The 18519-nt window shown below is 43.7% G+C and overlaps 1 long non-coding RNA gene across 1 annotated transcript in view; it reads right to left on the bottom strand.

Moving 5' to 3' along the window:
• Nucleotides 1-11604: 11604 nt before the first annotated feature.
• Nucleotides 11605-18519, bottom strand: part of LOC126183436 (uncharacterized) — a 30048-nt gene continuing 23133 nt past the window's right edge. Inside the window, exons 2-3 of the long non-coding RNA XR_007536750.1 lie at nucleotides 11798-11863; nucleotides 11605-11714 (exon numbers count right to left, since the gene is read on the bottom strand). This is a non-coding gene — a long non-coding RNA (uncharacterized LOC126183436). The remainder of the gene's footprint in view (nucleotides 11715-11797; nucleotides 11864-18519) is intronic.

Here is an 18519-nt window from a genome sequence, read left to right as displayed (position 1 = left end):
GTTGAAATGCCCGTGATGGGTTTGTGACAGTGTCTAGTCCACGTTCGAAACTCACTGACCTCTCCTGACTGACACATTCTGCCGTTACTGCTCCTCTGCTTATCTCTCGTGAAATCTCGTGCTCAGTCCGCATTACCTACAATTTAACACTGACTCCTAACCACGCCGCAACAACACGTATTTTTTTCAATCAGCTAATACTCCAGCCTTTCTTTTAAAAACTAAAATTATTTCGAAACTTCCTGGCAGTTTACGTGTAGGACGAGGACTCTAGGCAGGAGCCTTGCTTTTCGCAGGCAATGTTATCCATTGAGGTCCCTAGTGGTGACGGATGACCAGCCTTCGCCATTTTGTTTCTGCCAGCCAGCCAAGTTCGCTCTCCTACTTTGCAACTCTACAGCAGTTTTCCTGCGCGACCTTTTTGAACTAGTAGTCCTGTAGGCTACGATATCAGGAATAATGCCTTTCCCGTAGCCTAGTGGTTGTTTCCAGAATTAATTTTTACTCTATATAGAGGTCTTCCCGGTTTTCTCGCTAAAGGCAAGGGTCTGTGATCGACTACTCTCCCGACACCCTGTTTTGTTCTTCCAAGAAGTTTCAGAACGGCGTACTCCCTGCTGCAGCGTAAAGGAATGGATCTAAAACTAATTTCGTTCGGCTGGACGAATGATACGCGTCAGTCAGCCAACTGCGACTCAGTCTCAATATTTAGCGACTGCAGTCTCAGTGGGTGTTAACCGTTCGTGAACGTCATGTCGCTTGCGACTTTCCGCAGAAAATACAGTAGGCAGCTCGGAAGAATGCCTGCGGACGGAAAGGCGGGGAACGGCAAACAGGTCTCCTCGCTGCCTTCCGCCCACGGTCTGTCTTATTGTCAGTCCAAAAAATATTGCCATATTGCCTTACCATTCGGCTTTATTGTTAGCATTGTTCTGTTTCGTTGTTCGCCGTTTATGGTTTTCCATTTCTTTTATTTACCAGGTATAAAAGTATGAAACCGGAATTTTTGTTGCAATAATTACACGTCTGTTGTTAGAAGCACATAAATAATATTTTATTCAAAATAATCTCCATTGCTATTTATACATTTCTCCCACCTCTCCGGCAGGTTGTGAATGCCACGACAAAAAAAAAAAAAAAAAAAAAAAAAAAACTGTTCTTCTTTTGAAGTGAACCAGTCAGCAAGCCATTTTCGTACGTTTTTCAGCAAGAGCATGTCCCAGTTTTGCAAACAGACAATAATCGGACGGAGCCAAGTCTGGAGAATAAGCCGCATGCCCTAGTATTTTCCAACTGAACACCTCGATCGTTTCCCTGACCCGTTTTGCTGTGTGTAATGGGGCATTACCATGGAGCAATATGACTGTGTTGCCTTTTTCCATATTCCGGTCGTTTTTCACGTAATGATAGATTTAAATCGATCATTTGCTATTGGTAGCGATCAGTGTTAACGGTTTCACCATGTTTTAGCTGCTCATAGTAGATGACACCCTTCTGATCCCACCGAACACTTTCTTTCCAAAGCGATTTGGTCTTGCAATGAACGTCGATAGTTTGGCTGGATTCACCCACGATTTACGACGTTAGGGGTTCTCAAAATACATCCATTTTTCATCACCTGTCACTATTCGATGGAGAAACGACTTTCTTTTGTATCTGGCGAGCAGAATTTCACAAGAAGTCTTTCGATTTGCTTTCTGTCTGTCATTCTGTTCATGCGGAACCCATTTTACCACCTTCTGCACCTTTCCCATAGCTTTCAACCGAAGAGAAACGGCTTTCCACGTCACATTCAATTGTTTCACGACTTCCTATTGAGTTTGAGTATCATATTCATCCAATAAAGCCTGCAATTCGTTGTCTTCGAACTTTTTCGGTGGTTCCTCTAATCGTTGTTTCTCACGTCAAAATCACCACTTTTTAATTTTTTGAACCATTCGAAACACTGTGATTTCCCAAGAGCATGTCCGCCGAAAGCTTCGACAAGCATTCTACGCGATTCTGCAGCTATTTTCTTCAAATGATAACAGAAAACCAATGCTGCCCGCAAATCGTAGTTCGTAGGCACATGTTTACGGGTTTGAAACAGACAGCCGGCCGGAGTGGCCGAACGGTTCTAGGCGCTACAGTCTGGAACCGCGCGACCGCTACGGTCGCAGGTTCGAATCCTGCCTCGGGCATGGATGTGTGTGATGTCCTTAGGTTAGTTAGGTTTAAGTAGTTCTACGTTCTAGGGGACTGATGACCTCAGAAGTTAAGTCCCATAGTGCTCAGAGCCCTTTGAACCACTTTGAAACAGATACCGATGTATGGAACGTGGGTTAGTGTGTGTTGACATTCGTCGTCAGCCGTTACAGGAAGCAGAAGGCTCTGCAGACGCGGTCTCACGGGCTAGCACAATCTATAGGGAAATTCTGGTTTAATACATCTACACCTCGTATTTCACATAGCACCAATGCCAAAGTGAAAGATTATAGTGAAACTTGTATGCATACAACACATCCAATTCTAAGAAAGATGTTTTAATAAAAGAAGACGAAACGTGTGCTGTGACGAAAAAACAAAATGCCAGTAGTTCCTGCTGATACCGAGTATACACAGGGCAAGAATTTGGCCGACGTAATTCCATTCATTAAGATACTTCTAGAATGTTGTGTATTACTCTGGTACGTCACAATACATACCGGACACGCTGCCACATTCCTGTCGTGCGCATTCTTTCCAACGGGCAATACATGGTTTTTGTTTGGTTAGGCAATTTGCTGGTCCTTGTGGATATAATAATCTTGTGGTGCGGGACGTGCATTACCAGTCACCCTGTGCCTACTCCTTGTTGCCTGATATTTTCAGTACATACCATATCTATTTGGCACGTATAAAATATGGGTTCGATTCCCGGTGTTCCTTAAAAAGCTCCCTTGCTGAGAAGGATTGAACAGAGTCATCTTAACCTCCTGGGTGTATATGAAGAATTACAGGACAGGTAAGTAAAAACTCAGATTTCGAAGGCCATGTTTAATAGGTGGGAGAGCAATGCGCTGACAACATGCAGGTCGTAGTCGGCTTGGGCAGAGGACAAAACGGCGGTCGATTGAGTATCATGTACGACCAGAGCGCCACGGTGTTTGCGGTAGTTCTGTGTGGTTAATGTTAACAGACCGCAACGATTTACCAATCGTTCTAAAGCTTTTTGAAGCAAACAGTCTCCCGTACCGATCATTTGGAAAAATTGGAAATTTGTGGTAAGTTCTGTGGGACCAAACTGCTGAGGTCATCGGTCCCTAGTTTACACACTAATTAATCTAACTTAAACTAACTTACGCTAAGGACAACACACACACCCGCGCCCAAGGAAGGACTCGAGCCTCAGAGGGGGCGAGCCGCGCGAACCGTGGCAAAGCGTCTGAGACCGGACGGTTAACCCGCGCGGCGCGTACCGGTCATTCGGCAACAACTTCGGTTATGAAGCCACCAACCATCGGCATGTGCTGGACTCAATCAAGATTTAACTATTAAAAAAAATTAAAAATACGCGTACGCTATACTGGTTTACATCTTCAAGTTAGCAGGAGCAAACCGTTGCCGAAAGCTGCACCAGTGATGCCATAATCGACCTGTCTTTCCATTGCAACGGCATTTCTGCATTTGGTTCCATGGAACAGAACTAATGAAACATTACTTTGACCAATTTCATACCGGACACATTACTAAGGATGAAGAAGTTTCCCAGTCTCCACGTCTTTCGACGTACCACTACGAAGAGCAGATAACAGTTATGTCATTCGTTACGCTGTAGGCTTGTGTCCCAATACATGTCTGTTTTGTTTAAGGTATTCAGTTTCCTATCAAACGGCGACGCAAGCTACATACACAGAGCCGTGGTAAGGCACTAGACTTCTTATTTAGAGGACGACGGAGCAAATTCTCTTCCAGACATCCAGATTTATATTTTCCGTGATTTCACTAAATTGCTTAAAGCGAATTCCACGATGGTTGCTTCCAAAGGTCACAGCGCTCTTTCTTCCCCGACCTTTCGCAATGTGAGCTAGTTTCCCGTCTCTAATAAACTCTTCGTTGATAGGCCTTTAAAACCTAATCTTCTTCCGTTCTAGCTAAACACAACTGTGCGAATAACTGAAGCTCTATCTTTCCAATCCGTGCAGTCGTAGAGTTGTTTCTTTCTTCAGAAGGCCTCTGTCTAGCTTAATAAACGGAACTCGAAGTCTGTGTTTGAGTGACGACAGATTCAAGCTGCACTGCACACAACAGCAGGAGCCTAAGACATCAGTTAACAAGTTTCCTTCCCAGTCATCGTGTCTCTTTCCATTTCCGGTAATTTCCTGTAGCGAGCGATAACAGCCAAATGAGTGCTGCATGTGTCCCATAGGAGAGAGATGTACTGATTAAGGCATAAGTTTAGTATTCCGTAGAAGTGGTATTCAAATTTCAAGTCAGCAATACTAATTTAAAGTTTTCTGTAGCTTTCCTTTTCCATTTCAGGTTGTAATGTCGCGTCCCGTTCCTTCTCCTATACGCTTCCAATTGAGCAAATGCCTCGCACCTAATGAACTCGCGTACACATTATACTCACGAACTGCGTTCCGAGTAAGCTACTCAAGTGTTCCGCGGAGATGGAATAATCTTCACCCTAAATAAAAATCTTGCCACTGACATCGCTGGTATTCTCTGCCAAGAGAAAAAGGTGCTCCAAGGCGCAGAACGGTGCTTGCCAAACAAGGAATAGCAAGCTGCGTGCTTCTGCCTATCTGTTAGCCACACGTCTGGAATTCTTTGATTTGCTTAACAAATTAGAATGCCAATTGTGTGTGCCACTTGCAGAAAATGCTCTCTCGACGAATGATCACAGAGATCACGAAGGCCAGATTTGGTAGCTCCGCACGCAGAGGAATGTCATCGTCGCTCATCTTGCAGCTCAGGTACGCAGTTGGAAGCGCTTCGTTTCTACATCTAGACTATGCGACTCACTGAAATGCGTCGCAGAGAGAACTTTTTATTATACCGTATATTCACGATCCTTCCCGTTCTATTTACCGATGGAGAATGAGAAGACTGATTGCTTGTAAGCCTGCGTGTGAGTTATTAATTGCATAAATGAGTCTCCACGATACAATATGGGATTTTCCAGTCTGCCTTGATCCGACAACTTAATTACCCCACAGTAGTTTCAGAGATAACTCGCCATCAGCACTAGGTTTTTAATTCTTTACTTTCAACATTCTTTACATGTCGCTTCTTTGATAACCTGTTGTGCCTTCCTCAAACAGCATTTAATGTATTGGCTTCGATTAACTGGACCTGCCTCGAGAACACAAAATGTCAGCGACCTTCTCAGGGACAGAAAGCCGACCAAAAGACATGGTGGCCAAGCTAAGTGTTACCATAACTCACAACTACAGATGACTGTTTATCTGCATTTATATGCATAAACATGTTTTCACAGCAGGAATCTAGTAAATCAAGACCAATATATGACTTTTGTACGAGGAATCCACGACAGGTTATGAAAGTAGCAACGTGTAAGGAACGTAAGAAGGTAAATAATAAAAGCCCATGATGATGGTGCGTTATCGCCGAAACTTGTTTCGGGTGAGTGAACGAAGTATTTGCCTCGAGGCAGACGCACAAACACTATAGTGTTTTTCTGCAGACACACATCAAGGAGAAGTGTACAACTATTACCTAAGGGATACATTCGTGTGCAACTGAAAAATATTCATGGTTTCTGCCACGAAATATGGTTCTACAAGTTCTTAAACAGGTTCTCGCGAGATGAACGGCGTATTTCTTCCATTATTTGATACTCAATGTTTTTAACATTTCTGCCCCATAACCAGTTTATTGTAGATATTTCCCTATTATGCTTACCTTTTGGTTGCTACGGAAACTTGTAAATAAGAAGGGAGGTGCGTAAAGCAGCGTCGCCAGCCAGTGTGCTCTGTCTCACGCCACACGCTTCAGGCATTTCCTACCTTGCTGCCTGCCCATGCTGGCGTACGCGCCACGTTGGGTCACGGTTTCTGCTTCTGAACGTCTGCAGAACAATTTATATCCTCGGAAAACAATCGCTGTCGCTTCCTAACGTAGTTCTCGTCATGTCTGCGTTGATGAACACTATAGTGGTTAAATCCGTTGACGATGTCTACAGACAGACGGTGCAGGCTGGAGTATCACGTGTTACTCTGAGCAGTGGCCCGCTACCCACCTTCGTATGCAGCAGCGTTATTATACGTCGATATATTTACAATTGAGCATCTACGAGGTCCAACGTGTTGAGAAAGTCATAATACTTGTGCCGAGCGTCAACATGTGTGCTGCTACTGTCACTGCCACGGAAGGGCTCCAGACGCCGAACTTTGTCCGCCACGCTAGCATTAAGACACGCGATCCCCTGCGCGCAGACGTTGCCCCTCAGTCCTAAATTAGCTCCCCGCAGGTGTGACAAGCCTACTCTGGTCACGCAAGGCCGTGTCGTTCACGTCAATGAAGCATTACGTTGTTCAGATGTAAATCGCGTTATACATCTTCGGGACTTGCTCAGCAGTCACGAGAACATCAGTATTCTCCGAACGACGGATTTGAACCGCGTTACGTCGCACCTTCCACTATCTAGGTCGCGGTGTTGTGTTTCAGATCGCATCATTGTATGCGTTCTGCTTCAAGCATATCGACTTAGCGCAGCTCTTATGTTGCAAATGTCGCATCGAAACATAACAGTACTTAGATGCTTCCCTAGACACTAGTACGAAGCTCACTATAATGATACAAGTGGAGGGCATGCGAGTGTTTGATCTTTATCGCACAAAAAAATGGCTCTGAACACTATGGGACTTAACTTATAATGTCACCAGTCCCCTAGAACTTAGAACTACTTAAACCTAACTAACCTAAGGACATCACACACATCCATGCCCGAGGCAGGATTCGAACCTGCGACCGTAGCGGTCGCGCGGTTCCACACTGTAGCGCCTAGAACCGCTCGGCCACCCCGGCTGGCTTATCGCATACGTAATGTTGAATACAAGACGATTGTGTGCAAAATACACACACACAGCTATAAAATATTTTTTTGTTATAGCAACATGTGTATTAAAATAAGGAAATTTCAGTAAACCAACTGTAAAAATAATAAGTCGAATTTGAGTTGGTAGCTGATCACTTACAAATAACTCATGTCCCGTTCAGACCGTCCGTACGTTAACATTGCTTCCCAGTCAATTTCATTACTTACGAAACCAGACAAGCTAAACCATTTGCGCACGGGTTACTTTGTAGCCTAAAGTGTAAGCCAGGTCTCTATCTTCGTCAACGACTGTCCTCCTGTCAGGGTACAAAATAGACGCACTAATACTGGCACGCGAGACGCACCGCAAATTTGTGTGGTCTCCTGACCGAAGAGGTTCTCAGTAATTACACTATTGTTCTGAAGCGTTTCATGCCCTTGATCGCAATGATGTTCTTTTTTAATTTACACATGTTCACGCAGAAATACATATACAGGTATGGAGAGGGGTGGGGAGGTGACTTGCGATAATGCTAGCAGCTATGTGATCTCGGACTGCCTATTACTGCCTCAGAAAGTGCTCTGTGTTAACTGAGGTTTTGCGTTCGCTAGTTCTGCACTGAAAGTATTGCTGCACTTTTTAAATTTTCGTCCTACTGTGCGTGTGTGCATTTACTGCCATGTTGAAAACTCATGACTTAACCCCTAAAAAGAAAAAGTGCATCAAGGTTTTACACAACGAAGACCTAAACAACATTGAAATTGTGAATAGATTAACTCGTTCGAGGCCAGTTGTAAATCGAAATCTGCAGAAGCTGGCGGCTAAAGAAAATATGGAAAATTTACCACAAATAGGGCGTTCACGCACTTTATCGTCCCAGGAGGACAGAATACTTCGTCTACTAAGACGGAAAAACAGGAGTGCTATTTTAGTTTAGCATGGCAAGAGGCAATGGGAGTTGATACCAGCTCTACAATGTTTGGAAAAAGACTGTGTTTAACGGGAATAAAGGCTAGAGTTGCCAAGAGGAAGCCATTTTTAACTGTTGCTACGAGGAAAATGTGTCTGGCATGGGCCACACTACACGTCAAGTGGACAAAAGAGCAGTGGAGAATTGTGGTATCTTTCAGATGAAAGCCGATTTTTCGTGATAAGTGACACACCACAGATCGTCAGGTGTGAAACAAATCACAGTATGGATCCTAACTGCCTTGTGCGAACCATGAAACATACTCCATCGGTAATGGTACGAGGAGCAATGACTTATCAGGATGTTAGAAAGCTGTACTTTGTTCAGTGAACTGTGGCCAGTATCAAGTTGCCATTCGACGTCCTCTGATGTTCAGTGCACATAACTCTTTCCTGGATGTGCAGTGGGTTTTCCGACAGGATCTGGCTCCATGCCACAGATAAAAAGGTGACATTTGTTTTTTTTTAGTTTTTGTAATACAATTTCCGATATTACTACTGTTACACATCATCCAAATCCATCATTTCAATTGTGTATTAGATAACTTCTGTGTCCAGGAAATTCGCCAGACTATAATCCAGTTGAGAAAAAAAAATGGTTCAAATGTCTCTGAGCACTATGGGACTTATCATCTGACGTCATCAGTCCCCTAGAACTTAAAATACTTAAACCTAACTAACCTAAGGACATCACACACATCCAAGCCCGAGGCAGGATTCGAACCTGCGACCGTAGCGGTCGCGCGGTTCCGGACTGAAGCGCCCAGAACCGTTCGGCCACACCGGCCGGCCCCAGTTGAGAATTTGTGGCTACTGGTTGGGAAAGGGGTTCAGAAAAAGAAGTCTCTAACAAAACAGGAGCTGTTGGAGGTGACTGTAAAGCGTGGCACCACGAAATTGACGTCAGTACCATTAGAAAGCCGGCCACGGTGGTCTAGCGGTTCAGGCGCTCAGTCCGGAACCGCGCGACTGCTACGGTCGCAGGTTCGAATCCTGCCTCGGGGATGGATGTGTGTGATGTCCTTAGGTTAGTTAGGTTCAAGTAGTTCTAAGTTCTAGGGGACTGATGACCACAGAAGTTAAGTACCATAGTGCTCAGAGCCATTTGAACCATTTTTGAACCATTAGAAAACGGATCGACTCCATGTCTGACAGAGTGACGGCTGTTGTAATGGCCAAGGGGGGGGGGGGGGGGGCAATAAAATACTTAGATCATTTAAAGTATGACTACTGAATAATTCATTTGTGATACACTGTATTTTACACTATGACCAAATTAAATTGAAATATCATCAAATATTTAATATTTACTTTCAAAATCATCAGTATCGTGGCATGTCATTGTGCAGATATGTACGTATTGTTGACATATTTCCTCGAATTAAAATATTAGAAAAATCTTCCCCTTTATTATAATGTTCCTTATCACTTGTAGAATATCCTTCTTTAATAAATATTTGAAATTTCGAAGACTTTATAGAAGTTCTGTACCAAAAGTCTCAAAATTCTATAGGAATGTTCAGTACCTTAGAACAGTGATGTATATGTCAATTTCTCATCGTGTTGGAGCTTGAGAATCCGACAGTGATTCTGATTCCGCACATATCCGAGTATGGACAGGGAGTACACGTCAGAGATAATGGGGCTCCAGGTGACAGCCGCGGCTTGCGCCCGCGCGAGGTGCAGCAGCCGCGGTAAGCACTAGAGAGCCTGTATAGGGAGAGAGTCGCCACCGGACGATACGGCGGCCATTTTTCTGCCAAACTGCGGGCGGGACTTTAGTGGAGTACACACTCACCGAATCAGAAGCACAAGACAATATGGCGAAATCATTCGTTAAATGCCTTTGTTTATAAGAATAATGTGTTATAATAACTTTCACACAGCCGATTTACAGGTCTGTTTTCAAAATTAACTATGTATATTGCAATTTGTTTTATATGTAGTAAAAAGCAAGAACGACTTACTTCGCATAGATAAGAGTACTTGGTCGGTTTACACAAGGCTCCTGTTTGATTATGTCAGCCCTGTTGACTGCGACTGCCCACTGCTTTCGTCTTTCTTCATTGCGTGAAAACGCCAACATGCGAAATCGACCTTCGCCTCTATTGGGAACAACCAAATGCAGCACAAGCTGGCATCGTTTACTTACGTCTGCAGAACGAATTACAGATGTCAAGAACAATACTTTACAATTACTAACGTGTTTACTTAAAACATGTAGGCCTACCGACTTCATCACAAAACGCTTCATTATTTCAACTCGCAAACGCTAATTACGTATTAAAAACGATATACAACTAAATCGAACATCCATGCACAACGCATAAGTCTCTCAATAATTCAAATACCTTTTAATCGTTTTCAAAAGTCCTCTGAACTTCAACTCAAAAGCACGGCGAACATAGGAAGCGCGAGAGACGTTTGGCGGCATTTTTCTGCCAAAGCTAATCAACCAATCACCGGCATCTTTACCTATGGCCACTCTCTCCCTATACAGGCTCTCTATGTAAGGAAGGGGTGGCGCCGCCCTCTGACGAGTGTTTACCGCTGATTACCAGAGCCCGTCTACTGCTAAACAGTCTCTCGATAGTCGATGAAGCCTTCCATTGTGCGTCATTGTCTAGTAGAGTTTTGACCTTGCCTGATTTACGTTCGTGGTTTGTATTGCTCGCAGAGTTGTTGTATATGTTTACGGGGACTTTGCGGCTCTCTGGACTTTGTTTGATTATTCGTTCACTACGTAACCTCCACTGTCATTTATCTCCAGAACCACCTGCTTCGTACCACCGGTCTCTACGTTGCTACCCGTGCGAGTTATCATAAACTGAGTTCAAGAGGACCCAGCATTTTTTTACGTTTGATTGGCGGTAAGGTCGTTCGCCAAAGTAAAACAGATGGTTAGACCCGCTGTAGTTTGCTATTCTGTACCTCTAGCTGCTCATATATCCATAACACATTACCTTTCTCCCAAATAAAGGGATATAATCGCGCTAAAAGGTGGTGCATGGGTGTACCCGTGTAACTTGTTGATGACCTGTATTGGGTCATGCTACTCCGTTTCCATAGTGTTGGTGTGTTTCATTGGTGACATAAATGTTGAGAACCCTTACGGGAAGACACGATTACACTTATATTTCAGTCTTGGGTGTTCACGATTCCTGTTATCACTGCAGTACTTGCTTTCACTATTTCACAAAAATGCTACATATTTACATTCAGTTATAGCTGATCGTGAAAAACATTTTCTTGGGTTTTCACGAGACACATCGAAATACTGGGGTAGGACCCACTTAATTCCTCGACATTCTGTGTCCAGAGAGTGTTGTAGAAATCCCATCTGAGCTCCCACCACTCGTGAGAGCAGAGTGGTTCAGCTCTCGATGGCGGGTTGGTTTTCCTGAAATAGTGTAAGACAGGCATTTTCAAAATTGAAAACTATAACTGCAGTGATAAGGGTTTAGAGCCATTTTCATTGAATTATCCATGTGCCTGCAACAGAAAGCCGCAAATTGTACAACTCAGCTTGCAGGGGTTTCCACTTTCTCTTCATTTTGGTTCCCTTCATCTTTTGGATCTGCAGCTCCTGTCTTTCTTTCCGTGTTTGCAGTTAAGTTATTGGATATAGGTTCCGCCTTTTATGTAAAAACACTGTTTTTTCTTGTTGCCCAAACGTGTTTCGGAACATCTGTGCCATCATCAGTGGATTTTGTTTATTGATAACTGTAAAAAGTGAACATATTTTAGGTTGTAACTGATCTCACAAAGTGAGGCCTAAAGAAAGTTTTTGTTCGTTTTCTTCTTACCGTGAGTTTACATTATATGGTTTTCCAGGACGATCTGTATGGTGTCCAGTGCTGATAGTTTGCCATCTGAAAGCCAAACGATATAATATGAATGTCATCGGCGAGTTAACACATCCTTTGATTTTTAAAAACCGTGATTTTGGTGTGGAAAAATGTTTTACATATATATTCGTTATTACTCACTTTTTTTGTGACTGATCCTTCTTCTTTTGCGTTCTGAGGGCACTGCACATACATATTTATGTACTTGGTGTAATTTCGTTTTTACTTGAATTTATCTGTGGGTGTCTCATGTGTTCTGAGTTATCACTGTGTTGTGTTGTCTGTCCTGTATCCTATTTAAAATTCCTGTTTCTTCAATATGTTGAGCCGGCCGATGTGGCGAGCGGTTCTAGGCGCTTCAGTCTGGAACCGCGCCACCGCTCCGGTCGCAGGTTCGAATTCTGCCTCGGGCATGGATGTTTGTGATGTCATTAGGTTAGCTAGATTTAAGTAGTTCTAAGTTATATGGGACTGATGACCTCAGATGTTAAGTCCCATACTGCTCAGAGCCATTTGAACTATTTTCAATATGTTGCCTATTCTGTGGACAATTTTGTCATTGTAGCTGAGTATGTACCATTTAGCCCTCAAAGAACATGACTTCCAGAAAACGTTTGACCAGTGGCAGAAGCGCTGGGACCGGTGTGTACGTGCGGATGCGAACTACTTCGTGAGTGATGGCGGCCATTAGTCCAAAAGTAAAGTTTTCAACAGATGGCAGCACCAGTCCCGAAAATTTTGGATAGCACCTCGTATCCTGTTACTTTCGTCTCCTCAGAGTATACGTACAATATGTAAAATTTTGTCTTGCTGGTGTTACAGCTTTAATGGGCAGCACAAAGTTTTAGGAAGGAGGGGGTGGTGTGCAGCGCTGAGCGACAGGAGGCAGGAGGTAGAGACGTAGGTGAGCGGACAGGCTGCGAGATGAGGTCAGTTCATAATGAGCAATATCCCCTGCCTGGCGCGCTGCGGCACACGTCCCACCACCGGTCTTTACTTTCTCACCAGCTCCCGCCGAGCTACTCTAAACGTTTATTTTCGTTTGTCCACATCGTTAGATGAAATTCACGATATTGCTCTCTCTGCGAGAAAAAGGAACTTAGCATATTCGTCTCGGCCGGAGACCTCAAAGCGTCGATCTATGAAACTGACGGCCAACGGTTTTCTCTACAAATTTACCTTTCTGTCTTCAGTTTATGATCGTCGCAAGTCGATTGCTTACCCCTGGCGTCACGTTCGAGGGATATTCTATCAGCTATCAGCTATACTTACTATGAAATGAAACAAACGCAGTACAGAAATATTACTCCTAACAATAGAGGAACCACTTCTCGGTATGACGACGTTACAGTACGTTAGGTGCAGAATAAAGGGGTAGTGCGTTGTAAAGGAAAGGAGGTGGTTGCTGAGCAGCAGGCAGCGAGTTATACAAGACCCGACGGAGGCCGGACAGAGAGGTCATTGCTCTCTCCAGAAGCGCTCATTGTGTGGTCGCTTCCATGGCAATTACGGAAAATTCCTCCTTTTGTGTCAAACGAATGCGATTCTGGCGCGCATCTAAGGAGAGTCTAATGGCTAAACGACAAAATTTGGCAGCGGCGCCACTTGAAAGCGGGGGTAACGAGCCTAGCGTGTGGTAGGCCCTGACATGCCCTATTACGGGAACAGGCGCCACTCGTTACGTGGAACGCCGCCAGCACTAGCGACCCCTACCTCACTGCCACACACATTTTCCACTATTCCTGCGCATACTTCACGACAAATTTCTGTTGTAAATATAAAGAGTGGCGACCGTTCGGCTACAGCGTCATTTATCGTGACTACATCACCTCCCGTACTCATCCACTTCAGGATTCTAACCGATATTCTCATCGCAAAACCTGTTATCTGGATGTTGAAAACTGGAAAACGAGTTGTTGATGACTCTGAGCACTATAGGACTTAACATCTGAGGTCATCAGTTCCCTAGAACTTAGAACTACTTAAACCTAACTAACCTAAGGACATCACACACATCCATGCCCGAGGCAGGATTCGAACCTGCGACCGTAGCGGTCGCGCGGTTCCAGACTGTAGCGCCTAGAACCGCTCGGCCACTCCAGCCGGCAAAACGAGTTATTCGGTAGAATCTTCTGTCGAATATTTCTTTCTATTTACCTACTTAAACTTTATAATAGGATGTATAAGTATTTTGGCCATGATGTTGCTTCTTACACTCGGCTCACACGATCTTCGAAACTTGTCCAAAACTGCTCTTACCGCCGGTACATTAACTAAGTAACTACGCAACTCGCACAAAGCCTGTGGTTCTCTCTTGGCTATTCCTCACAACCCGTCAGTGAGCCATTAATGTACGAGTGTAGCAACGTTGAGCTGAAGAGCACTATTAAACTTTTATTACAAAACTTAAAAAAAGTAAATTGTATCTTAAATATTCTGACAGGAGAATGACAAAGGAGTGTTAAAAGAAAAGAAAGTATATAATAATGAGCTTCAGTTGCAAGTACAGTAATTCAAATATTTCTAACTTATCAAAAACATTTAAACTTTGTACGAAACATACATCAAAAAATGCAATATGTTCATTTCAATACACACAGTTCTACTGTGGATGAACACTTACTTACGCTTTCTTCACAATTTTTAATACGGAACAGTTTTTGGTATGGAACCAGACCTGACACTATTTAGCTGAATGTAAATGTTTTATCAAGTTACTCATAAAAATGTAAATGCTAAGGTGAGCCCGTTCAAAGAAAACAGAAACACTCTCACACACTTGTCATTCATGATAATCTGCATTGTTGGTAACATAGAGACCGACGGAACGAAACAGGCGTTCCTTCACTTTTGCCAATTGCGCAATTCGTGTCCACCCTAATTCAAATACAATCAGCGGCAAATAAACTGATGAGCCAAACAATTATGGCTACCTGCTTAACGATGTATTGGCAAACCTTTGGGGCGCAATACAGTAGTGTTGCTACAAGAGTTCAGGTGGCGTCTGCACCACTGTCACATTTCCCTCTCCCCTCTAGGGTGTTTTGCACTGCTGCTGGTTTCCCCCCTCCTCCCCACATTCCTCTGATATAGGCCAACTGCCCTATGAATAAAATCGCAGGAAATTTGAAATTAGCCTGATTTTCCAATGAAGCCCAGTTCTCCTACATGTAAATTACCAAGAAACTCTAGATGGTGCAATGTCCTATTGGTTGAAGATATTAGATGACTGACCAAGGAATACTGGCACAGCTCTATGACATCAGAATAAAAGATGGCTGAACGGGGAATACTGGCAAAGAATCGAAGAGAGTGACCTGGTGGTACGAGAACAGTCTATATGACATCAAAATCCGAGATGGCGACCTGGAGATATGAGGTTGCCAGGTCACTTAATTCCAAACTGGTGGACCTAGGGAAAAAGAGTACAGCCTGCAGGGTTGTCAGATCACTAATGCTGAGTTTACAATGGTGGGAAATTCAAAAATCATTGGTGTTCCCCCACTCCTATGACGTTACGGTTCACTTGCAATATGTATAAACAATTTCCCCCACTCCTACGATGTCACCGTTTAAATAATTATCACTGAACATTTGACTCACAACAACTGACTTTTCCTAATTTTAAAACTGTATAACACGTATGGTTGTCAAGTACTAGTCACTGTCATGTGTAGAAGGTTAGGACTGAGAAAGATATGCACTTGCATCTTTATTATTTCAACAAACACCATGCCAGGGAGAGCAACCTTCTGTAATCACGAAGTTTTGTCAGCTGTGTAAGGTCACACACCATGCCAGAGTGCTGCGCCATTCATAGCTTGGCAGTATCCCTCTCTCCGCCCGATCGGTTAGCCGTGCGGTCTAACGCACGGCTTTCCAGATTGGGAAGGAGCGCCTGGTCCCCGGCACGAATCCACCCGGCAGACTTGTGTCGAGGTCCGGTGAGCCGCCAAGTCTGTGGATGGTTTTTAGGCGGTTTTCCATCTGCCTCGGCGAATGCGGGCTATTCCCCTTATTCCACCTCAGCTACACTATGTCGGCGATTGCTGCGCAAACAAGTTCTCCACGTACGCTTACACCGCCATTACTCTACCACATAGGGGTTACACTCATCTGGTGTGAGACGTTCCCTGGCGGGGGGCGTCTACCAGAGGCCGAACACCACAATAACCCTGAAAGAGTGGTTCGGTGTGGGGCGGTGGAGGGGTGAAGTGGGCTGCGGTAGTCGTCGTGGGGTTGTGGACCACTGCGGCTGCGGCGGGGATGGAGGCTCTTCGTCGTTTCTGGGCCACCAGTTAACATACAATACAATTCAATACAATCCCTCTCTCCACAGACGAATTGTGTGGTTCAACTATTCACATTCTACACACTTTTTGTCTCTTCTAATAATTAACTATGTCCAACAACAGATGAAAAATGCATCAATTGAACTGTTAAGTTTCATCTCACGTAAAATGTGTGAAGTTCTATCATCATAACAAAAATTTAGACAGAAAAGTTCCACTGTAGGTGTAGTTTTATGCTTTTGCATCTATTATGCAGTGGATGTCTGATATAGGTAGTTCGCAGAGTTTTTTCCATAAAGCCAAAAAAGGTGTTTCATTTTTGACAGTTTCTTATTCATTCGCCTACCCCGAAACAGATGCCCACTTCCTGACTGCTCTTGCCTCCTCCATGTACAATTTGACAACCATACATGTTGCACAGTTGTAAAGTTAGGAAAATCAGCTATTGAGTTTCAAGCTTGTGGTGACAACAGTTTAAAGTGCGACAATGGAGGGGTAGGGATAGGCAGGGCGGAAATTGTTTCAACATAGTACAAGTGACCTTAAGCTTATGGCAAACGAACTGCAACGTCATAGGACGAGGGAACACCAATGATTTTTGAATTTCCCATCACTTTAAACTTATAATAAGTGATCTGACAACCATGCAGGCTCTCCTCATGTACCTACATCCACCATCTTAGGTTTAAGTGACATGGCTACCATGTAGACCGTCCTCATATCTCGAGGTGCCATCTTGGATTGCCCTCCTCGATTCAGACATCATTCAGACTCTCTTCGTGTATACAAGTCGCCATCTTTCATTCTGACTTCAGGGAGCTGCAGAGCCCCAAGTTGAACAATGTTATTTGAATTGTGTGCTCTGAAACACTAGTGCTTCCACCAGCATTGTATTCTACCATCGGATCTGTCACAGAACATCACCAATCCTGTTTTACAGAGACGGCAAGCCTCCAATCTCCACATTCTACGATGAGGCGTTGTTGTCGAACATGCCATCACAATGGCATCAGACAGCATTCAGTCTCACGATGGTCAGTGATAATAACGTTTTGGCTCAGGACTGTATATTCTCAAAGAAGTTTATATACCATTTTTTATGTCTAAAATCGTTGGAAAACTGAGGCAATTACATCTACTTTTCTAAGAACTTCTTACTGCCCAGTATTTGTTAAGATTTATGCAACATTTTCCGAATAAAGTTATCTGGATATTCAGATATGAAAGTAGATTCCTGGTTTGAGTAGTACCATAATAACTGTGAACTTTTAGTCATTATTAAGTTAGTAATAGCGTGAGATGCCGACTGTATTATAAAGCGACAGGATTTCCCTGGACAGTCACTTTGGATCGCCATATTGTATTATGAGACCACAGAATTGTGCCGGTATTTCTGGTCAGCCATCTTGTATTTTCAACCAATGGAATAATACACCATCTTAGGTTCCCTACCAATTTACACTTAGAAGAACTGAGATAGGTGTGCCATCTTGGATTGCATTATTTTATACGCAAGGCGATTGTGCTATTTTTAATTACTAGGAATTTTATTTCTAATTTCTCACCAATTTTTGAATTTTCCATCATTTTATACATAGGGAAATTGGCCTTTGTCATAGGGGTTTGGTGAGGAGGGGCAGAAACTGGCAACAGCACATAATGTCACAGTGGAGACAGGGAGGGGAAAATCTGGCAACAATGCAGGCTTCATTGTAACTCTTCTAGCTACACTACTCAATACAGCAGTAATTCTGCATGGCACGAATTCTACAAATTCTTGGAATATATGTGGTACCAGATGTCTATGCACTGATCATGCAATTTCTGTGAACTTCGGCCGACGGTTAGTGGGCATAGAACTGACACTTCATGGCGTCCCAGATGTTTTCTGTCAGGTTCAGATCAGGTGAATTTGGTGGCTTAGACATCAACATAAGTTCACTATCATGATGGATAAACCTGTGTAACATGATTATGGTCATGCCATCGCCATTGGTTAAGTCAGAGCATAAAAGTATGCAGATGTTCCACAATAATATCATCGTAGACCACAGCTATCTTAGTGCCTTCAAATACTGCGACACGTCCTACGAACGCCCAGTTTAATGTCCTCCATAGTATAACAATGCCCTCAGTAGCATGCCTCTGTGGCTTGGTGCATGTTTTGGGCAGAAGTCTGTGCGGATGATGGCATATCTGCACATATCCATATACCTGTCGTAACAAGAAACGTGTTTCATCTATGACATGACATGTTTCGACTACCCTACGGTTCAATCTCGATGCCCACATCATTGGGAATACATAGGGATCGTCTTCTGCAGAGCCCCAAGTTGAGCAATGTCAGTTGATTGGTGTGCTCCGAAACACTAGTGCTTCAACTGGCAG

The sequence above is a fragment of the Schistocerca cancellata genome, chromosome 4 (assembly GCF_023864275.1).
Source record: "Schistocerca cancellata isolate TAMUIC-IGC-003103 chromosome 4, iqSchCanc2.1, whole genome shotgun sequence".
NCBI lineage: Eukaryota > Metazoa > Arthropoda > Insecta > Orthoptera > Acrididae > Schistocerca > Schistocerca cancellata.
Note: the sequence above shows the minus strand (reverse complement) of the source record. Positions and strands in the feature narration are given on the sequence as shown.